A 7,779-nucleotide genomic window follows, 5' to 3' on the forward strand; every position below is an offset into this window, starting at 1 on the left:
ACTTGTCTCAGCAGGTGTTGGAGATTCCCGTGGCTCCATCAGTTCAACTCATCTCTGCCTCTTGGCCTCCCTCCTCCTCCTCCTCAGCTTCTGCCTCTGATTCTTCTCTCTGCCATAGACTCTCCTCGCTCACTAAGTCCTGGCACCCCTTCAGCTTCCAACACCTTCTCTCCCCAGTCTTCTCCCTCTGACCTCCCTCATTGTTGTTCCACCACCCCTCCCCAAACTTTGAGCCTCCTTTGATTGGTGGTTCCTCCCACCATTCCTCTGCATCCAACCAGTCCCTGACACCTGCGATAGAGTGGGCTGGAGCTCAGCTCTGATATCATTTTTTTCACAGCAGAAACACTGACATCATCTCCAGGAGTGGTATTGCCACTGTAATAAACTGGGCAGGGTGTGTGAGTGTTGTGTACCTGGCAAGACCCATGTCAGGCTACGCTGGATGACATGGAAGTGCTAGTTCTTCACATTAAATACATTTGAGAATAGCCTTCCCCAACCTACAACGCTCCAGGAATTTTGGTCTACGACTCATATCAGCAAACTGAGCCCCTTCCAATAACTTTGATCTGCTGCAGCTAACGGAAGGTTCCAACTTCCTGCAGGATAATAGGACCCTCCCAGTAGCCACTAAATCTACCTGTCATCAGTAAGGAGCCCAGCCTGTTGCTTCGCATAGCAGGAGTGGTTATTCCCTTCCAGTCTCAAATTTACCATTTTTGGGCAAGGTGATTGAGCGAGTGGTGGCTGAACAACTCCAGGCACGTCTGGAAGAAGCGGACCATTTGGATTCCTTCCAGTTGGGATTCAGGCCTCATCATGGGACTGAAACTGCCTTGGTCGCACTGGTTGATGATCTCTGGTGGGCTAGGAACAAAGGTGAGAGCTGTTTCCTAGTTCTGCTGGATCTCTCAGCGGCTTTTGACACCATCAACCATAACATCCTTCTGGACCATCTAGAGGGGTTTGGAGCTGGGGGCACTGTCATACAGTGGTTCCGCTCCTTCCTCCTGGGCCGTGTTCAGATAGTGGTGGTGGGGGATAAGTGTTCAGACCCCTGGACTCTCACTTGTGGGGTGCCTCAGGGTTCTTTCCTCTCCCCCATGCTTTTTAACAACAGAGATCAGGGGGTTTGGGCTGGGTGTTCATCAGTATGCGGATGATACCCAGCTCTCTCTTTCAAATCAGAACCAGTGAAGGCACTGAAGGTCCTGTGTGAGTGCCTGGAGGTGGTTGGAGGATGGATGGCGGCTAACAGATTGAGGTTGAATCCTGACAAGACAGAAGTACTGTTTGTGGGGGACAGGAGGCGGGCAGGTGTGGAGGACTCCCTGGTCCTAAACGGGGTAACTGTGCCCCTGAAAGACCAGGTGCGCAGCCTGGGAGTCATTTTGGACTCACAGCTGTCCATGGAGGCGCAGGTTAATTCCGTGTCCAGGGCAGCTGTCTATCAGCTCCATCTGGTACGCAGGCTGAGACCCTACCTGCCTGCAGACTGCCTCGCCAGAGTAGTGCATGCTCTGGTTATCTCCCGCTTGGATTACTGCAATGCGCTCTACGCGGGGCTACCTTTGAAGGTGACCCGGAAACTACAACTAATCCAAAATGCGGCAGCTAGACTGGTTACTGGGAGTGGCCGCCGAGACCACAAAACACCAGTCTTGAAAGACCTACATTGGCTCTCAGTACGTTTCCGAGCACAATTCAAAGTGTTGGTGCTGACCTTTAAAGCCCTAAACGGCCTCGGTCCTGTATACCTGAAGGAGCGTCTCCACCCCCATTGTTCTGCCCGGACACTGAGATCCAGCGCCGAGGGCCTTCTGACGGTTCCCTCACTGCGAGAAGCAAAGCTACAGGGAGCCAGGCAGAGGGCTTTCTTGGTAGTGGCACCCGCCCTGTGGAACACCCTCCCACCAGAGGTCAGAGAGATAAACAACTACCTGACATTTAGAAAATACCTAAAGGCAGCCCTGTTTAGGGAAGTTTTTAATCTGTGATATTTGATGTTCAGTATTTTAATGTTTGTTGGAAGCCGCCCAGAGTGGCGGGGGAGGCCCAGCCAGATGGGCGGGGTATAAATAATAAATTATTATTATTATTATTATTATTATTATTATTATTATTATTATATCATTATTACGCTGATTTTTGTGGGAACGAAGGCTGGGCACTCAAAAAAGGACCGCTTCAGGAAATGGAGCAAAAAGGAAACAGAGATTCTCCTTCTCCCCTCCTCCTAGAAAAGAACTGCCTTGGATGATGTTATGTACTGAACTGAATCATAGAACAATAGGATCCAGAATCAGCAGTCTGAATGGTCCGCAGGAGCCACCCAATCCAACTCCAGGTGGAAGTGAATCCGCAACCTGATTGGCCTGCAGGAGCAGCCAATCAGGCGGCTGGCAGAAGTCAATCCACAAACTGATTGGCCCACAGGTGTAGCCCTGAAGTAGCCAATCACGCAAAGCCCATTGTGTAAATAATGTATATAAGCAGATGGTTTTGGGAAAAGGGCATTCTTCTTTTCTTCTTCTCCTTGATGACTACGAGCTGAATAAAGAGCATGAAATTCACTCTCGACTCCGAGTATATTTCAGATGAGGAACCTGTAGCTTTCCAAAACATTGCAGGACTACAACTCCCATCATCCCTGGCCTTCGGCTGTGGCTGGCTGTGGGGCTGATTGGAGTCCAACAACAGCTGGAGGGTCATAAGTCCCCCCTGACCTTGTGCAAATGCCCCATAAGGTTAAAAAAAAAGTCATGAGTGCCATGGCTGCAGTTGAGTGCTGCTCCCCGTCACGCAGTCTTGATGCGACGTCAGCACCTCAGGGTACCGATCAATTATGAACAAGATAGTTTATTGGCTAAAAAGAAAATGGAAGGGGAATCTTATCTTTTGTCATCTTCCCTCTCCTCCTCCTGCATACACCTTAAAGACACATGATAATACTATTTGGTTTATTCCTGCCACCCCCTGCCCTCTCGGAGCCTTATCCCTGAAATCATCCCGTGAAGCATAACACAATTTTGTTCCTGCTGTTGGAAAAAAAAGTTCTTCCTTATATACCGCAGACAAAAAAAAAGAGAAGAGGCCTGTTTTCTTCACGGATCAACACCCATGACATGTTCCCTGAGCCAACGTGTCCCCATTGTGTGAAAATATTTTCTTATGAATAGGGCCTGGCAAAGCCCCGGGCCGGAGGCTGACTGGGCTGCTTAGGAGAGACAATAGAGTAGCACAAAGGCGAGGCACAGGCTGAGGGAACTGGTCCGCCTTCTTGGAGTGGGGAGGCGGGGGGGAGGAGTGATGGCTCTTCAAAACTCAAGCCCTGGAAAGCTGCCGTCCATGGCCTGGTCAAACCATACACAGCAGGTAAAAAGACAGCACTTCTTCAGCACCATACAGGGCAGATAAAAAGGCAGCACTTCTTCATGTTAAACTTTGGAACTCACTCCCGCAGGAGGCAGGGACGGCCACCAACTTGAATGGCTTTAAAAGAGGGTGAAATATACTCGGAGTCAAAAGTGAATTTCATGTTCTTTATTCAGCTCGTAGTAGCAAAAGAAGAATGGCTCTTTCCCCACCCCAAAACGTCTGCTTATATACAGTGGGACCTCGACTTACGAATTTAATCCGTTCCGAACGCACACTCGTAGGTCGAAAACTTCGTAAGTTGAGTTTCCCATACGAATGCATTCGAAACGGAAAAAGTCGTAAGTCGAGGAAACCACATATAAAAACTCATAAGTCGAGGAAACCGCATCTAGCCACGAACGGGTTTTCCATTCGGATGTCGGAAAAATCGTAAGCGCGCGGCCACTTTTTTTGCTCGTAACTCGAATACGTCGGATGTCAAATAGCTCATAAGTCGAGCTCCCACTGTACATCATTTACACAATGGGCCTTGCGTGATTGGCTACTTCAGGGCTGCACCTGTAGGCCAATCAGGTTGCAGATTCACTTCTGCCAGCAGCCTGATTGGCTGCTCCTGCAGGCCAATCAGGTTGCTGATTCACTTCCACCTGGAGCTGGATTGGGTGGCTCCTGTGGACCAATCAGACTGCTGCATTCTGGATCCTATTGTTCTAGGATTCAGCACAGTACATAGCAGAGGGGTAGACAAATTTGTGGAGGAGGCGGCTATTGATGGCTACTAGCCACAATGGCTATGCTCTGAATACCAGCTGCTGGAAGCCGCAGAAGGGGAGAGTTTCTCATGTGCTCGGATCCTGCTTGCTGGTTTCCCACAGGCAGCTGGTAGGCCACTGAGAGAACAGGGTGCTGGACTACTTGGACCATTGACCTGATCCTGCAGGCTCTTCTCATGTCCAGGGGTGTCTCCGGGTCTGAGGGGGCTGCAAGCCCTCTACAGGCCCAGGTCACATTTTAATTTCCCAGAATGCCCCTGACATCAGGCCACATGGACACAATGCATTCGTACCGCTTCAATACTCATGACATTCCACCCCTCCAAGAGTCCTGGGAGATGGAGTTTGTCAAGGGAGCTGAGAGTTTTTAGGAGACCCCCCCCCCAATTCCCCTCTCAGAATTACAATCCCCAGGGAAGGGATTCATGGTTTAACCATTCTGGGAATTGCGCTCTCAGCATTCTTAACAAACGACAATTCCCAGGATTCTGGGATAAGTGGTGTAAGAGCGCTTTGAATGCATGTTGTTCATGTGACCCAACAGTATATCGAGAGATTCTGAGTAATTAAAATGGCAGTTTCCATAACCACACTGGAGGTGCATAGGCGTCAACTTCCGGATAGGAAAATAAGGGATCAGCAGCGGCGCGGCACCGGAAGTCGCTTCTGCCGGCTTTGCCCGATTTTCGGTGTCCAGATATGGGCAGAGCGGCACCGGAAATCAGTTCTGCGCATGTCCAGACATGCGCAGAAGCGACTTCCGGTGCCGGGCTGCCCGTGTCTGCATGTCTGGGCACCAGAAATCGCTTCAGCCAAGTGAGCGAGCAGCCAGCCAGGAGCTGGGACAATGGGACATGGCTGCTGGCACCGGCAGGAGCTGCAAATCCGGGGGATTTATGGGATATTTTTCAAGTCGGGAGACCAGCGGGAAATGGATTTAAATCCGGGGGTTTCTTGCGAAAAACGGGAGACTTGCCAGCTATGTGGAGGTGTAGTGGTGGTGGTTACCATTTAAATCCTCCCACAATGTACCAGGATGGTGTTGCATTGTGGGGAATCAAGAGAGAGGCTTCCAGAACCAGGTACCCAGGACAAGCTACAACATCAGGCCCTGACTGGGTGCCACCACCTGAGGAATCATGCCAGGCTGATGGGTAGAGTCCTAAGCAGGACTGGTCAGCCAAGGAAAAGGACTATGGGGACACACACAAAGAGAACCAACCATTGTGTATTCTCCGAATGTCTACATAAATATTCACCAGATACAAAACTGTCCTTCCAATGGACCCCTGTAGACCCAGGTGGGCCTCTCACAGTACCGCAGAAGCAGGTGCAAAAAGGCAGCTTTTGGGAATATATAATATATATTTTTCAACACATCCCCACAAAGAGAATACCATGCATGAATTCCCTGGAGGCACTGTTCATTATTTCCTCTCTTTTTTTCAAACATAGGCAGCATTTTTTTTTTTTTTACAGAGATGTCAAAACGAACAGGCTGTATCCTTCGGATCCTTGTAAAATCTGTTAACACTTCAAAAGACATTTATGGTTTCATTTCAAAAAAAAGGTGGCCTAATAGAGGTGGCATTTTATATTCTAATAATTCGAGCTTGCGATACAGCTTGGAAGGAAACCAATGTCGAGCTAAAGTCGCATCTGAATTCTAACTAGGCCAGGTAGCTCGCAGACTTCAGAGAGAGAGGGAGAATCTGGTCTGTCACAGCAAGTGTACTTAAAATGTGCTTAAGGATTTAAAAACGTACATGTTTTCAGATGTCCGTAACGTTTTAAATATGTTTCGATTGCATATGTTGTTGCTTCATTGTTTGCCACCCTCCTTTGGGAGGAAGGGTGGGATAGAAAATTAATACTACTGTAACAACAACAACAACAAAAGACAACAACAACAGACAACAACAATGTGGGAAAGTTCATTGCCCCCTATTCGGGTCTCCACATCCTAACCTGGATGCTCAAGAAGTAAGTTATGAGGGTCCTGGGAGAGGGTGCAGAAATCGGCTCACTTTTTGTATGCTGAAATAATTATTATTATTTGGGTTTTCTTCATGCAAAGCCGATGCTCTCTCACTGAGCCACAGCCCTTCCCCTTCTCTCATTCCTGGTCAGCCACCGCTAGTCCGTATCCTATCATGCAGCCTCCCTTGCCCAACCTAAGTTCCTTTTCCCAATAAATTGAGATCCTGGAGAGAGAGAGAGAGAGAGAGATGGAAACACCTTGTGGCTCGTGAGGAGACCCTTCCCGGAGCCTGAATAGATTTTTAAGGCTTTAAAAAAATTATGGGTTCCAAAATGGTGCAAGAGAGCTGCCACTGCGTTACTCTGGTCAACAGCTGTTGGGCGAAAAGCCGTATTGCAGGACACACTGTTCCCTGCCCTTTCTGGCAATCTGGAGGCAAAGGTACAGTATGGGCTGCTTTTTGTTGTGTAGGGTTCCGAAGAGCTCTGAACTTTTTTGTTGTAGAATAAGAGGCAATCACCCTGGACCCCCCGCTCTGACGAGACTCCCCACTAAATGCGCATTTCACTTATGGACTTGGGGACCCGGGCCATAGCCCCCATGTAAGTGGGGAGTCGCCTATACATTTGAAGCCCATTCTTCCCCTCAAAGAATTCTGGGCACTGTCTGTAGTTGCAACTCACAGAGTTACAATTCCCGGTGACACTTAACAAACTACAGTGCCCAGAATTCTTAGAATGTATGTCAAATGTCCTTTAAAGGTATAATGTGTGGACACAGCTTGTGGCTGCGGAGGAGGGATAATCTAAGGCGACATACTGTATGTAGATAAGGCTGACTTCATTCGCAGTTTTGCTCTACCTCTGCAATTCCTCCAAGCCTGCCGTTACCTCCCTTAGAATCAGAGAATTGTAGAGTTGGAAGGGACCTCGGGGGTCATCTAGTCCAACCCTCTACAATGCAGCCATCTCTGGGTGGGCTCGAACCACCCACCTTCTGGTTAACAGCCAGACGCACTGACCCACTGTGCCACAGGAGGGCAGGTTCTGTGACTGGATTGTGCCATTTTGTCTTCAAAAGGATAGGCTCTTCAAAAGGATGAGTTTGTGATTAGCGCGTAGGATGGGGAAGAAAATATTTAATAGCGACCTTTTCCTCTGAGTATTCACTTTATAAGCCTTTTGGTAATAAGCACATTTATTCAAATGTAATTGATGAATAAACAGGCAGAAGGTTAATCAAGGGGATATGTTTACAACCGACTGGGAGCGACAGGCGTTTTTTTTTTTCATTTTCTTTTAAATCAACTCCCTTTCCACAGTGCTGTTTTATAACGGACTCTGACTTGTGAGAACCTTCTGCAGCCCACATGGAATCATTTGTGTAGCATTACATCTCCTGTCAAACTGCTGTATTCCTGGTCCTTTGATGGGCTTTCATCTTCCTCCAGCGAGGGAGTGTAAACAGTGCAAAATGCTGCAGTTTGCAATATGAGCCTTGGAAGGGCTGACCATTGAGAAAGCAAGGGACTCCCATCTGTTATTTAAAGTCTCTCCTGCAGCTCCCTGGATACAAAAAGCAACACCACAGTGATGGCCATTTGGCTCTTCCTTTTGGCACCGAGATCTTGTCGTAAATATTGAA

At 48.5% G+C, this 7,779-nt stretch overlaps 1 non-coding gene across 1 annotated transcript; it reads right to left on the reverse strand.

Moving 5' to 3' along the window:
* Nucleotides 1-7,100: 7,100 nt before the first annotated feature.
* TRNAN-GUU (transfer RNA asparagine (anticodon GUU)) lies at nucleotides 7,101-7,180 on the reverse strand. Its single transcript has one exon. It is a non-coding gene; the product is annotated as a tRNA-Asn (tRNA).
* Nucleotides 7,181-7,779: the final 599 nt, after the last annotated feature.

The sequence above is a fragment of the Zootoca vivipara genome, chromosome 12 (assembly GCF_963506605.1).
Source record: "Zootoca vivipara chromosome 12, rZooViv1.1, whole genome shotgun sequence".
Lineage (NCBI taxonomy): Eukaryota > Metazoa > Chordata > Lepidosauria > Squamata > Lacertidae > Zootoca > Zootoca vivipara.